The 15,081-nt window shown below is 40.9% G+C and overlaps 1 long non-coding RNA gene across 1 annotated transcript in view; it reads left to right on the top strand.

Annotated features, from left to right (window-relative positions):
- The window catches only part of LOC137635651 (uncharacterized), a 50,147-nt gene that overhangs the window by 6,224 nt on the left and 28,842 nt on the right, over positions 1-15,081 (top strand). The window contains exon 2 of the long non-coding RNA XR_011042747.1: positions 8,153-8,315. This is a non-coding gene — a long non-coding RNA (uncharacterized lncRNA). The remainder of the gene's footprint in view (positions 1-8,152; positions 8,316-15,081) is intronic.

Genomic DNA, 15,081 nt, shown 5'->3' with positions numbered 1-15,081 from the left:
TATCGAAAGACTCTCAAGAGCTAGAGGCTTTTCGAAGGAGGCAGCCAGGGCGATTGCTAGAGCAAGGAGGACATCCACTCTTAGAGTCTACCAGTCGAAGTGGGAAGTCTTCCGAAGCTGGTGCAAGTCAGTATCAGTATCCTCAACCAGTACCTCTGTAACTCAAATAGCTGACTTCCTTTTATATCTGAGGAAGGAAAGATCTCTTTCAGCTCCCACGATCAAGGGTTACAGAAGCATGTTGGCAGCAGTCTTCTGTCACAGAGGCTTAGATCTTTCCAATAACAAAGATCTACAGGACCTCCTTAAGTCTTTTGAGACCTCGAAGGAGCGTCGTTTGGCCACACCAGGTTGGAATTTAGACGTGGTACTGAGATTCCTTATGTCAGAAAGGTTCGAGCCGCTACAATCAGCCTCCTTTAAAGATCTCACTTTAAAGACTCTTTTCCTCGTCTGCTTAGCTACAGCTAAAAGAGTCAGTGAGATACACGCCTTCAGCAGGAACATCGGATTTTCATCTGAAACGGCTACATGTTCTTTGCAGCTTGGTTTTCTAGCCAAAAACGAACTACCTTCTCGTCCTTGGCCGAAATCGTTCGATATTCCAAGCCTTTCTAATTTGGTTGGAAATGAACTAGAAAGAGTCTTGTGCCTTGTTAGAGCTCTTAAGTTCTATTTAAAACGAACTAAACCTTTACGAGGACAGTCAGAAGCTTTATGGTGTGCTATTAAGAAACCTTCTTTACCTATGTCGAAGAATGCAGTTTCCTATTATATTAGACTGTTGATACGAGAAGCTCATTCCCATCTGAATGAGGAAGACCATGCTTTGCTGAAGGTAAGGACACATGAAGTTAGAGCTGTCGCAACTTCAGTGGCCTTCAAACAAAACAGATCTCTGCAGAGTATAATGGACGCAACCTATTGGAGAAGCAAGTCAGTGTTCGCGTCTTTTTTTATCTTAAAGATGTCCAGTCTCTTTACGAGAACTGCTACACCCTGGGACCATTCGTAGCAGCGAGTGCAGTAGTGGGTGAGGGCTCAACCACTACATTCCCCTAATTCCATAACCTTTTTAATCTTTCTCTTGAAATGTTTTTTATTGTTGTTTTTGGGTTGTCCGGAAGGCTAAGAAGCCTTTCGCATCCTGGTTGATTTGGCGGGTGGTCAAATTCTTTTCTTGAGAAGCGCCTAGATTAGAGGTTTTGATGAGGTCCTTTAGTATGGGTTGCAACCCTTGATACTTCAGCTCCTAGGAGTCGCACAGCATCCTGTGAGGATCGCGAGGCTCAGTAAGGAAGACGTACTTAAAAAGGCAGAGTAATTGTTCAAGTCGACTTCCTTACCAGGTACTTATTTATTTTATGTTTGTTATTTTGAATAACTGCTAAAATGAAATACAAAATACTTAGCTCTTAATAATGTAAACATGTAATGCTGGTCTCTACCCACCCCCCTGGGTGTGAATCAGCTTATATGATCACCGGCTAAGTTTAATATTGAAAAATGTTATTTTTATTAATAAAATAAATTTTTGAATATACTTACCCGGTGATCATATATTAAAGGACCCTCCCTTCCTCCCCAATAGAGACCCAGTGGACCGAGGAGAAAATTGGTTCTGTGTTTACATGGAGTACTTGAGTACCTGCTCGACAGATGGCGCTGTTGATGTACACCCCCACCTGTATAGCGATCGCTAGCGTATTTTGTCCTTAGGTTTTTCTGTCGGGCAGCAGAGCTGACAGCTTATATGATCACCGGGTAAGTATATTCAAAAATTTATTTTATTAATAAAAATAACATTTTTTAACAAGGTGTCGGTAGTTTCTGGAGGGTAGAGGAGTCCCGCCCCTCCCTGTCAGCTAACCGAATAACGACTGACTTTAGCCTCAAAGACGTATATATGTGCGCTAAGTGTTCCACATTTGGCTCTTAGTTTTACATTTTCTTTTTCAGGCTGTATAAGTAATGTAATTATTATTATTATTATTACTTGCTAAGCTACAACCCTAGTTGGAAAAGCAGGATGCTATAAGGCCAGGGGCTCCAACAAGGAAAATAGCTCAGTGAGGAAAGGGAACAAGGAGAAATAAAATATTTTAAGAAGAGCAACAACATTAAAATAAATATCACTTTATAAACTATAAAAACTTTAACAAAACAAGAGGAAGAGAAATAAGATACAAAATAGAACAGTGTGCCCGAGTGTACCCTCAAGCAAGAGAACTCTAACCCAAGACAGTGGAAGACCATGGTACAGAGGCTATGGCACTGCCTAAGATTAAAGAACAATGTTTGATTTTGGAGTGCCCTTCTAGAAAAGCTGCTTACCACAGCTAAAGAGTCTCTTCTACCCTTACAAAGAGGAAAGTGGCCACTGAACAATTACAGTACAGTAAGAAGAATTGTTTGGTAATCTCAGTGTTGTCAGGTGTACGAGGACAGGGGAGAATATGTAAAGAATAGGCCAGATTATTCGGTGTGGGACTGTATAGGCAAAAGGAAAATGAACCGTAACCAGAGTGAAGGATCCAATGTAGTACTATCTGGCCAGTCAAAAGACACCATAACTCTCCAGTGGTAGTATCTCAATGAGTGGCTGGTGCCCTGGCCAACCTACTACCTACTAAATGGAGAAACCATGTTTAGGCATGCAGTCATGCCCAGGAATATTTGTCAGGCGGTGCGTAACAGTCATGAGCAAGTTGTCCGTGTAGATTCCCATCTGCTGTGCCCTTTATGCTGAGGTCATGACTGCTTACAGTCTCCGTCATATGAGAAATGTAAGTCATTGTCCTCCTAGTGGCAGGAGTATAAATATTTTGGTGTAAAGACGAGAGAGAGAGAGAGAGAGAGAGAGAGAGAGAGAGAGAGAGAGAGAGAGAGAGAGAGAGAGAGAGCCAAGCAAATCAGATTCTTCTCCTTTTGAGTCATCCTTGTAGTATAAGAAATCCCCGGGACCTCATCATTCTCCTGGTTGAACTCTGGCTTCTGATCCTTGGCTGTCGGTGTCCTCCAAAGGGAAGGCGACAAAGGATGACGATACTTATGTAACCTTAAGGCAAGCCCAGAGCGATTTGCGTTTACCTGCCTTCCATAAAGACACAAGTACAGTACTGTACCCATTCTCCTGTAGGTGAACCTAATACATAGTTCTTTGAAATGACGATGCAGACATGGGTGATGTCCTAAGGAAATTATGGCCTTCCTTAAGTTAGAGGCTCTGGCTTCGAGAAACGCCCTAATTAGCCAGAGCTCGGTTCTTTTTTTTTCCACACAGAGAAGTAGAAGGAACGGTGGAAAAGTAGAGGAACTCCACCAAGGACTCACTTTTCCGTTGTGCTGTCATTTTTTATATATCTGTAACACCAGGACCAACCCCAATAAATATGGCTATGACTGTCTTAAAACCATCCTTTAAGTAGATCCCTATAGCTCAAAAAGCTAGGGTATCAACACCAACAATGCAGTCTATTAACCCTTTTACCCCCAGGCTATTTGGAAATTTCCAACCCTTAACCCCCCAGGGGGTTATTTTTTTCCCAGCACATTTTGCAGTATATTTTTTTTCAAATTGCTCTAACAGCTTTAACTTTTGTCATAGAGAGGTCAGGTTGGTCTCATTCTCTTGGAAAATGCCTGAATTTTTTCAAAAAATTATTTTAGCATTTTTTTGCAAGGACGTACCGGTACGTCCATGGGGGTAAAGGGATGGCTTTTGTGAAACGTACCAGTACGTCCTTTGGGGGTAAAAGGGTTAAAAGAGCAATGGATTCACTACAACTCTTACATCCAGTGCATAAGGGGAAGGGGTCGAAGGGGAGCTATAACCCATTATGGTAGGCAAAGGGCATTACTACAGGGCAGAGGACTGGACAGTGGAGGTCCTCAGACACTGATACCACTTCCCGTTCTCTAACTCTCGTTCTCCTCTCACTCAGACTGTGGCAGCAAGATTGTCGTCATACCACCAGAATTCTCAGAAAGATGTAATTCTTCAAGGAAAAACCCAAAAGATGATGGGAAAAGATGCACTACAAGTAGTCTTGGATGGGTCTCCAGGCTTATACTGTTGTCTATTCCTAATGGAAAAATCAACAAGAGGCTGGAGACCTGCAATTGACCCTTCCACCATGAACAAGTTTATATAACAAAATGTATTCAAGATTGATATAGCAAGCACAGTAAGAATGGCCATCGGGGAGAATGATTATAAGCTCTCTTTGGACCTGAAAGATGCATGTTCCCAGATCCCTGTTCATCAATCTTCAAATTAACCCTTTTACCCCCAAAGGACGTACTGGTACGTTTCACAAAACCCATCCCTTTACCCCCATGGACGTACCGGTACGTCCTTGCAAAAAAAGGCTATAAAATTTTTTTTTTTCATAATTTTGATAATTTTTTGAGAAAATTTAGGCATTTTCCAAGAGAATGAGACCAACATGACCTCTCTGACAAAAATTAAGGCTGTTAGAGCAATTTAAAAAAATTATACTGCAAAATGTGCTGGGAAAAAAATAACCCCCTGGGGGTTAAGGGTTGGAAATTTCCAAAGAGCCTGGGGGTAAAAGGGTTAAAAGTTCTGTGCTGTGGAGAGTTGACTGCCTCCTAAGTATTCATTCTAGTTTTCACAAGCATATCTGCTTTGGAGCATGCCAATGGGATTCGGCCACTGAGATACCTGGACAATTGGTTATCCTTACATTCTCATGGAGGCAACTCCTTCAACATCAGAACAAACTTCTCTCCTTCTGCCATGATCTAGGGATCGTGGTAAATCTAGAAAAATTCAGCATCATACCCTAACAGAGAATGGAATATCAAAAGATGTTAGTGGACAAGTCTTTCCATCTTATAATTGGGTCCCAAGAGTCGCATGAGTAGCATGCCCTTTTCTACGCCATTAACATTTCCCAGCACGTTAGCAGTACTTACTGGATCATCTGTCATCATCAGAGAAACTCATCCCTTACTGCAGTTTACATCAGCAGTCACTTGAGTGATGTCTGAGGAAATGAGGTCAGTAATGAAACAAGAAGTGATGTCTGATCAAGATGGATGGCTGAGGGATATGAATCTCTCAAAAGGAGTGCCCTTCACCAGTGCTGCTTCTTTTTTCTATGTTTTAAAAGAAAGTTCAGGTGTCCATTTAAGGAGCCAGTTCATCGCAGGTCGCTAGTCACAAGAAGAAAAAAGCCTGCACATCAACCTTCTGGAACTGAAAGCAGCGTTCTTGATACTGCAGTCATTCTAGTAAGATCTGATTGGTCACTCTGTTGATTGGATGAGCAACAACACTACCTGTAGTAGTATATGTCAACAAGAAAGGAAGTACAGTACTGTATGTTTCAAAGCACCTCATCAAGTTGGCGATGCTGGCTAATGAGTAGGCACTGAACAAAGCAGTCGAACTGTTGGGAATAGTCATTCCCAATAAAAGTAATGTTATCGTCGACACCCTAAGTCGAAAAGGACAAGTGGTCAGATTGGAGTAGTCCTTTAATCCTCAAGGGGTGAGGAGCCTATTGACTTATTTTTGCATCCCAATGATCTGCCTCTTTGTGACGAGACTCCACAAGAAGCTCCAAAGTTCCTGATCACCAGTTATGGATCAGGCAGTGTCATTAGAGGATGCATTTTAATATCCATGGGCTGCCCTGGACGTCTATGCTTTGCCACCGATTTTACGGAAATACAGTGCAATTAATAAACTAACCGATTTCCTTAGAGTAACATGGATTGATGAAATGCCATCAATGCTTTTTTATCAGATATTATTTCATAGTATTCTTCATGAATACATGTTTAGACATATATGTGGAAGATCTGCAGATAGAGGATCCATTTAGAATGATTGATAAGTAGGATATTTTATGATGAATTTTATTCTTGTGCCGTATCTAGACTTTGAAGGCAAAGACTACACTAGTTGACATGGCATTTTACAAACTTGAATAATTCAAGTCTGTATTTGATATTGGTCTTTTGCATGCTGTAAACTCTCATAGACAGCATTTTAGAAATTTCTCCTTGGACAAAATCTATTTGAAATCAGCTTCAGTAAACAAGGGATCTTAGCTTGAGAGTTTTCATATTGTAGAATATCAGGAAGGCAACGTTTAGGAAAGGGTATAGTTTTGTAACCATTTATATTTTAAAAATTCAAATCTAGATTTGTTGAAAATTATAGTAGGAAGCTCCCAACGAGATAATCTTTCATTTGACAGTCTGTTCTAAGACATTTCCCTTTAGAAATAAATGAGAAGTTCATTTTATTGGAAGCCTTTGAAGGTATCTACTCTAATTCTAAAATGTTCTGATCACTAACCATGTATGATGGGCAAATTCACAATCATAGATTCCTTGTTCTTCTTTTTCTCTGATTGAAAAAGTCTCTCGTTCTTGGTTATTATATGTTGGTAGTATTGATTTTATTTCAGGCCCTGTATGGATTTCCTTCGGTTGTTTGAGAGCTTTTTCTTGAAAAGATGAGACTGAAGGATTTTGTGCCAAAAGTAGACTATAGCATTTCTAGACCAGAATCTCTTATAATTTACACTTGATATCCTGCAATAGACTTGTTGTTTTTCCCTTCAAGAAGGATAGCAGGGCAGTCTAGGATTATTTTTCTATAGTGCTTCATTAATAGATCTAATATCCTATAAATTTTGCTGAAATTTTAAACAAGAATCTATTGGGTCATATGTAGTAGTTTCTGATACCCGTGTATCACCAAGCGGGTAGTTTGTAGCGCTACGGCCAAGCGTCCTAATTTGCTTATTATCGCTCCGACTGTCATCTTGTGTAGAATAAAAACGTTTGGAAATGGTCTACGGATCTTAAATATGTGCTTAAACGCACACTTTTATGTTTTTTGCCGAAAACCCTTAACTACCTGAAAATTTGTGGCTCGAGTACTTACTCCGGCCACGAATCTTCTCGCTCCCGTAGTAGGTAAGGGGGGGGGCGAAGCCCCCCTGGGTAAGGATACGGCTTTTAGCATAGGTTATGTGGGTTTTTTAAGTTAGCTTCTCCCGCCAAGATCGTTTTTAGAACGACGGCCACAGTTCAGAATATTCCAGTCTTCTACGATCTCGATTTTAGAATGACGGCCACAGTCCACCCCACTTTATAATATTCCCATTTTCTATGAATGAAAACGGATCTGGCCGTCAGCCTACAAAGGCTCCCACCAAGCCATGTCAGTTTTATCTTTTTTGGTTTCTTGGTTGGTTCTCTGGGTGTCCCCTTGATTCATGGATATTTTGAATTTGAAGTGCTTTTTATACTGACTCAAGAGTTTCAAGACTTGGAAAACCCAATGTTAGTCTATATATTGAATTGGTTATTTGTGACTAAGGAATATCTTTTATGGAAGTATTATGGATGCCATTAGTTAGTAGTACAGTACCTTATGTGATTCAATATTGTTAACCCATCTGGATGAATAATGATTAATAATGAAAAGAGTCGGTAATACTGTACTGTAATTATCATTTATCCTGGATGTCAAATATTTAGTCCGGATAAATCTCCTTTCATATTTAATACCACAAATTTATATTCAGTCATGTGGCTGATAAAGAAAAGTCTTTTCGCTCTTAATCCCACAAAATCAGAAGATGAAGAAAAATTGTTTAATATTTAACCCTTTAAGAGGAAATTAGTCATCAAAAAGTTAGTTGTATAATTTAATAAAGGCTTGTTTGTATATTCTTGGAATTAGTTTTATGCTATGCTAATATATACGGCCCCTCATAAGCCACATTAATACTGTACTATGCTATTGTTCATTTAACCCTTTTACCCCCGGGGTATTTGGAAATTTCCAACCCTTAACCCCCAGGGGGTTATTTTTTTCCCAGCACATTTTGCAGTATAGTGTCTTTAAATTGCTCTAACAGCCTTAATTTTTGTCATAGAAAGGTCAGGTTTGTCTCATTCTCTTGGAAAATGCCTGAATTTTCTCAAAAAATTATCAAAAAATATGAAAAACTAATTTTTATAGCATTTTTTTGCAATGACGTACCGGTACGTCCATGGGGGTAAAGGGATGGCTTTTGTGAAACGTACCAGTACGTCCTTTGGTGGTAAAAGGGTTAAGCTGTTTTGTATGTGCATTTTCTAATTTTTCTTTATATTCCAGGTTACTTGTTAAATATGATCCAGCAAGATATGAACTTTTATGCCAGTGAAGTAACCTAACCCAAGCTAGTTTTGGAAAGGAACATGCAAGTAATGTTTGCAAGAACAGTAATTTTTTATGATGGCTCAATAACGGTGTATTCGGTGTTCTGAAGAAAGAAGAGGTAAATATGGTTGATCAGTAAATAGCTGATGTTTTTATTTTTGATATGTCAATACGAATATACATTTAGCAATTAAATCCTCGTTAAAATGGAAATTTCTTATTGCTTTTGTAAAATACTAGATAACCATGATGTATTTTTTTATATATCATGTTGAATTGGGAACCACTTTTTTTTAATTCTCTTTGCTATAAATTTCATAGCAAGATAAGGTATGTGTTCTACTTTACATTGTGGTGATTTTTAAAATATTTTCTAGTATTTGATGACTAGCATAGTTGTATTCTAGATTTATACAGTACTGTATACTATGTGAATAAGTACAGATCAAGTGCTATATTTACTGTAGTACAGGACAGTGATACAGTATTGTTATAGGGATTAATTACGGTTTTTAGGTACAGTATAGTGAATTACTTTGAGGTATGGGTTGATGATATGCCTGATGTGTAAGGGATGAAACATTTAGCTTTAAGAATTAGCAACGGGCATATACTAGTTGACAAGGCTAACTTAGCCTTTGAGTTAAGGCTTTAAAAAGGTGTAGCATTTGCCACTTTGAGTAAAGGCTCTAAAAAGGTGTAGCATTTGCCACTTTGAGTAAAGGCTCTAAAAAGGTGTAGCATTTGCCACTTTGAGTAAAGGCTCTAAAAAGGTGTAGCATTTGCCACTTTGAGTAAAGGCTCTAAAAAGGTGTAGCATTTGCCACTTTGAGTAAAGGCTCTAAAAAGGTGTAGCATTTGCCACTTTGAGTAAAGGCTCTAAAAAGGTGTAGCATTTGCCACTTTGAGTAAAGGCTCTAAAAAGGTGTAGCATTTGCCACTTTGAGTAAAGGCTCTAAAAAGGTGTAGCATTTGCCACTTTGAGTAAAGGCTCTAAAAAGGTGTAGCATTTGCCACTTTGAGTAAAGGCTCTAAAAAGGTGTAGCATTTGCCACTTTGAGTAAAGGCTCTAAAAAGGTGTAGCATTTGCCACTTTGAGTAAAGGCTCTAAAAAGGTGTAGCATTTGCCACTTTGAGTAAAGGCTCTAAAAAGGTGTAGCATTTGCCACTTTGAGTAAAGGCTCTAAAAAGGTGTAGCATTTGCCACTTTGAGTAAAGGCTCTAAAAAGGTGTAGCATTTGCCACTTTGAGTAAAGGCTCTAAAAAGGTGTAGCATTTGCCACTTTGAGTAAAGGCTCTAAAAAGGTGTAGCATTTGCCACTTTGAGTAAAGGCTCTAAAAAGGTGTAGCATTTGCCACTTTGAGTAAAGGCTCTAAAAAGGTGTAGCATTTGCCACTTTGAGTAAAGGCTCTAAAAAGGTGTAGCATTTGCCACTTTGAGTAAAGGCTCTAAAAAGGTGTAGCATTTGCCACTTTGAGTAAAGGCTCTAAAAAGGTGTAGCATTTGCCACTTTGAGTAAAGGCTCTAAAAAGGTGTAGCATTTGCCACTTTGAGTAAAGGCTCTAAAAAGGTGTAGCATTTGCCACTTTGAGTAAAGGCTCTAAAAAGGTGTAGCATTTGCCACTTTGAGTAAAGGCTCTAAAAATGTGTAGCATTTGCTGATTCTTAACATTTTCCATCATCACCTCTGGTTTTTTACATGACACCAATTATCTTTGCTCTTCCAAGTTTTCTGTAAGTTTAACTATGTTTTAAGAGGAGGAAGTAATTAATAATCCATTCTTCTGTTTTTAACCCCAGTCTGGAATTCGTATAAAGGTGAAAGTCATGGGGTAATTGATTTTTAGCTGAAAATAGTCATCTTTGGGCCTAAAAATTGACAGTTGTGACATGAGTTTAGAAGGGAAGGGAAGATCGACTGGCTTTTTACCTCTTCCTTATGGTGCAGCAGTTACTCTGGTATGTGCTTGACCGGACGATAGATGCATTTGAGCCACATGATCAAGCAATGTTTCTTAGCAATAAGTTTGTTCAGAATTATCTCCCTTATCCTCCTGGATGAAGGGGAGGATAGACAAATGTATGCACCCGTGTTCTCATATTGCCGTACATTTAAGCAACATATCCTAACTTGATTAACATAATTCATCTAAATTGTTTTAATATTCTTCTTTCCTTAATATTTGTTCATGTTAACTTCATTAAAATGATTCATCTTTTCACATTCACAGTACAGGATGGTACGTTCTGTGAAGATCTGGATGCAAAGGATGGTCAGAGTTATGAAAAATCTTATGCAGCATGCATAAAGAACCAACAGAACAACAGTGCCAGAAATTAATACCTGTACACGTTTTAGTTCACGTTTTTGTTTTCCTCTGACATTCCCTTTTTCACATCTGTTTTCCTTTGTTTTGGAAAGAATTTCATCATGCCAAAGAGGAAAAAACAACGAAAACATCTCGCTATGTCGTTTATAATGCTTCCATAATGATACAATCACTGACTTCAATTATACAGGTATAGGTTCTTCCTTGATCTACCAGTCCATAGTAGGGACTTATCCTTACATATACCTCATCTTCATGTCTATGAGGCTGATATGAGTCATCACTTTTGTTTCTATTCAGTACCAAAGTTCTTAGACATTTCCCAGGAATGTAAACCTGCCAGTTGGTTTTAAGACTTCTCCCTCCTAAGGGTAAAACTCATATTAAAGAACGAGGGTTTATATTCGCGTAGGAACAAATCATAAGTTTTTGGAGTAATTTGTATTTTTCAACACACTTACCTGGTAGTTATATACTGTATATAGCTTAGTCCCTGACGTCACGGCAGAATTTCAAAACTCGCGGCAATCGCTGATTGGGTAGCCAGGTGTACCACCTGTGCGCCCTCTACCCAGGTACTTGGAACCATTCCAACTATTCCTCAGATCTTCCCTGCCTATCACCGGTGACATCGTTGGAATTTCGCTCGCTGTAGCCTGTGTTATTTGCAGTTATTTTGGTGAAGTACACTTTGGCTTTGGCTTTGGCTCGTTTTGGATTTGTTTTTTTTTTTGGTATTTTCTTGGCCCGATTGGATATTGTTGTTTTGATCTCTCTTTCGATTTTTTCATAATGTCTGACTCTTCTTCGAGTATTAGAAGGTGTGTGAGAGGTTGTAAGACCCGGCTTGCTAAAGCCTCTCTAGATCTCCACTCCATTTGTGTGAAATGTAGTGGTAAATGTTGCGAGTTGGATGATTGTTGTGATGAAAGTGTAATTCTGACTGAGAGTGAGTGGTTGGAGTATGACCGCTGCACTCATAAGCTTCAAAGGGATAGGATCAGGAGAAGTTAAAGTTTGTCTCGTTCTTCTAGGGATTGTTCCCCTCCCCGTGATAACGAACCTATTGATCCTTCCCCTGTAGTGGTAGTTCCAGATCCCACTACTGTTAAAGCTAATGAACCAACTCTTAAGGACATGATGGTGGCCATTCAAGCCCTGGGCAAGAGAGTGGAGTCGCTCGCAGCAGATATGAATAAATTATGGTCCGATGTGAAAGAGTTAAAGAGTGCAAGTGTCGGTGCTAAAGTCAGTGCAGTGGAGGGTGTGGCTGCTCGGACCTGTCATTTTCCTAGCCCTAGACCTCTTCCAAGCTCCCAACCCCTGGGAGAAGGAATGTCGACGGGAAGGCGAGAGGTGTTAGCTCCCGAGCTGTCGTCCCCTCGAGCGTACCTGTTGACGCTTCGCAGGACGCTCGCCCTCGCCATGGGAAAGGCGAGGTAAAAGTGTTTTCTTCTTCGTCGGATGACGCAGCGCCCAGACGGGGCTGGCGTCTTACATCGAGACCTCTCAAGAGGAAGATTTCCGCTTTTGAGTAGCGTTATGTTATGACGCCTCAGGCGCCAGGTTGCAGTCATTGGAGCGTTTTCCTTCCTGCTCCAAGGAAAGTTCTCCTGCCAAGCAGCCATCTACTTCGGTAGGAGATAAAAGGAAGTTGGAAGATGTCAGGCAGCCATCCCCATCGGTAGGAAATAAATAGTTATCGGAGGCTGGTATGACCTCTGTACATGCTCCTCCTCCCCCTTCGGATTGGTACTCGTCTCCTGAACGTTCTGCGGTTTCCTTGAGCGATGTGGAGGGAGAACTAGTTGAGGAAGCAGCGTCTCCTGTTTGTCCACAGCAGCAAGTTGCTCCGAATTTAAGTGTACTGCAAGATATGCAGCAAAAATTCTCCTCCCTCATGAAGGTCTACCAGCCCACAGACAAGAAGAGAGTTGCTCGCCAAGACGCCGAGCATCAAGAATCTTCACACCTTGACACCAAGCGTCAGAAAGCTAAGGGTCGAGAAGTTGAACATCATGCCAAGCGTCGGGAAGCTGAAAGTCATGACGCCGAGCGTCAAGAAGTTGGACGTCGAGACGCCGAGCGTCAAAACCTCGGACGTCATGAAACCGAACGTTGAGATCGCGGACGTCATGGCTCCGAGCGTCAAGTTTTGGAACACCGTGACGCCAGGCGTCATGATACTGGACGCCATGACGCCAGAAGTCAGGATAAAAAGGAGTTGACTCCGAGGAAGCAGGACGTCTCTACTTCGATACGAGACCTGTTAGAAGAAGGGAATGATGACTGTCACCTTTCCCCTAGTTATCCCTTAGAGGAGGTGTCGAAAGAAGAGGACCCGAAAAACCAACATTCGTCGGCGGACTTGAAAAGACTCATGAGAGTTTTTTCTGAAGTTTTTCCTGAAAACCTTGTTCTTGCTGCTCCTCGTTCCCCGCCTTTAGAGTTTACACTCAGGAAGGCTTCGAAGGAGTCCCATTTTATGAAGATGGTGTTGTCTCGCTCATCTAAGAGAGCCTAAAAGATGATGGGGGACTGGATGTAATCTAAGAAGGACCAGATTAGCATCCAGATCGAGCGTTTGGTACGAGACTGGAGAAGCTCTCGGCCTGGGAGTCCCTGCCTCTGCCCAAGGGGACTTCTCGAGTCTGGTGGACGCCCCTCGTCGGACGGCCATGAGGAGAACTAAAGTGTTTTGGTCGACTTCGGAGTTGGATCACCTTCTCAAAAGCATTTTCAGAGCCTTCGAGGTGTTTAATACTCGACTGGACTCTAGGAGCCTTGGGGAAAAAGGTGTATTCATTTGAAGGATGTAGACACAAAAGGCCTCGTCCACATTATATCTTGTATGGACAAGGCTTTGAGAGACGGGTCCAGCAAGTTAGCGGCTCTTTTCTCGGCGGGTATCCTTAAGAAAAGAGCCCAAATGTGCGCTTTTCTGGCGAATGGGGTTACACCCATGCAGAAGTCGGAGTTACTGTATGCACCTCTTTCTTCGCTCCTTTTCCCGCAAGAACTGGTCAGAGAAGTCTCTTCCGCATTAGCCCAAAAGGCCACACAGGATTTACTGTCTAAGATAGCAAGGAAGGTTCTGCCTACATCCTTCTCGAGTCGTAAGCCTAAGGAGGAAGCACCATCCCATCAGTTTTCTCAGCCCTTTCGGGGGCAATCATTCGGCAGGGGTAGTACCAGACCCGAGGGAAGGAGAGCGAAGAGGAGAGGCTCAAGACCAGGTCAAAGCAAGGTCTGACTGCGTTCGCAGGTATTGGATCCTTTGACTGGCCAGGCAGTAATGCATTGGATCCCTCTCTCTGGTCACGGCTTATTTTTTCTTTGCCTACACTTACACAGAATAGTCTGGCCTATTCTTTACATATTCTCGTCTTTCCTCATACACCTGACAACAATGAGATACTTAACACTTCTTCACCCAAGGGGTTAATTACTGTACTGCAATTTGTTCAGTGAACTTTCCTCTTGGTAAGGGTAGAAGAGACTCTTTAGCTATGGTAAGCAGTTCTTCTAGGAGAAGGACACTCCAAAATTAAACCATTGTTCTCTAGTCTTGGGTAGTGCCATAGCCTCTGTACCATGGTCTTCCACTGTCTTGGGTTAGAGTTCTCTTGCTTGAGGGTACACTCAGGCACACTTTTCTATCTTATTATTTTTTTTTCTTCCTCTTGATTTTTTGAAATGGTGTGTTGGGCAGGCTTAATAGAAGGGCCATGGATGCCTGGTGGTTTATCAAGAGGTTGTCTTTTCCCTTTTCTGACTCTTTTTCTTCTCAAAACCATCCTTACTGTCCTCCCTTCAGTTGAAGTGGCTATCCTGGAGGGTATTTAGCCTTGCATGGTGTATCGACTCCTCCATGTTGACCAGTTTTTCCGACTTTTTACTATAGTCTATGGGTATCATCAATCACTTTATTTATTATTCTGTACATATTGTTTTTGTTATAATTCTTGTTAATCTAGTTTTTAAGTATGATGTCTCTTTTTTATTTCTATTAATTCTTATGCTGTCTGGAGACATTGAGCGAAATCCGGGACCAGTACGTACGGTACGTCCTAGATTTCGTCAATGTCGTCTTCTGTATTGCAATATTCGTGGTCTTCATGCAAATATCCAAGACCTTACAGCTGCGTCCAGACAGTATGATATTCTTTTGTGCTCAGAAACTTTGGTTTCTGATATGAGGCACTCATCTGAGCTCCTTAAAACTGGTTTGAAGAAGCCAATAATGTTGAAACGTGATGCCATCCCTAGGGCCAGGGGAATGGCGGTGTATATTAGGACCGAGTACCCTGCTTCTCATAAGTCCTGCTATCAATGTGGATGTCATGAGATTCAGGTAATAAAAGTTTGTGGCAGGCATAACAACTTTTATTTGTGTTTGATCTACCGGAATCCAGACATGGATGATTCTATCTTCGATTGTCTTCTTACCATTATGGCTAAGATACAAGAAGATGATAGAAAGGCTTCTTTTGTCTTTGTTGGTGATTTTAATGCTCACCATAGGGAGTGGTTAAGTTCTATCTCTCCTACCG

The sequence above is a fragment of the Palaemon carinicauda genome, unplaced genomic scaffold (genome assembly GCF_036898095.1).
Source record: "Palaemon carinicauda isolate YSFRI2023 unplaced genomic scaffold, ASM3689809v2 scaffold155, whole genome shotgun sequence".
Taxonomy (NCBI): domain Eukaryota; kingdom Metazoa; phylum Arthropoda; class Malacostraca; order Decapoda; family Palaemonidae; genus Palaemon; species Palaemon carinicauda.
This window is presented reverse-complemented; position numbering and strand designations above follow the sequence as displayed.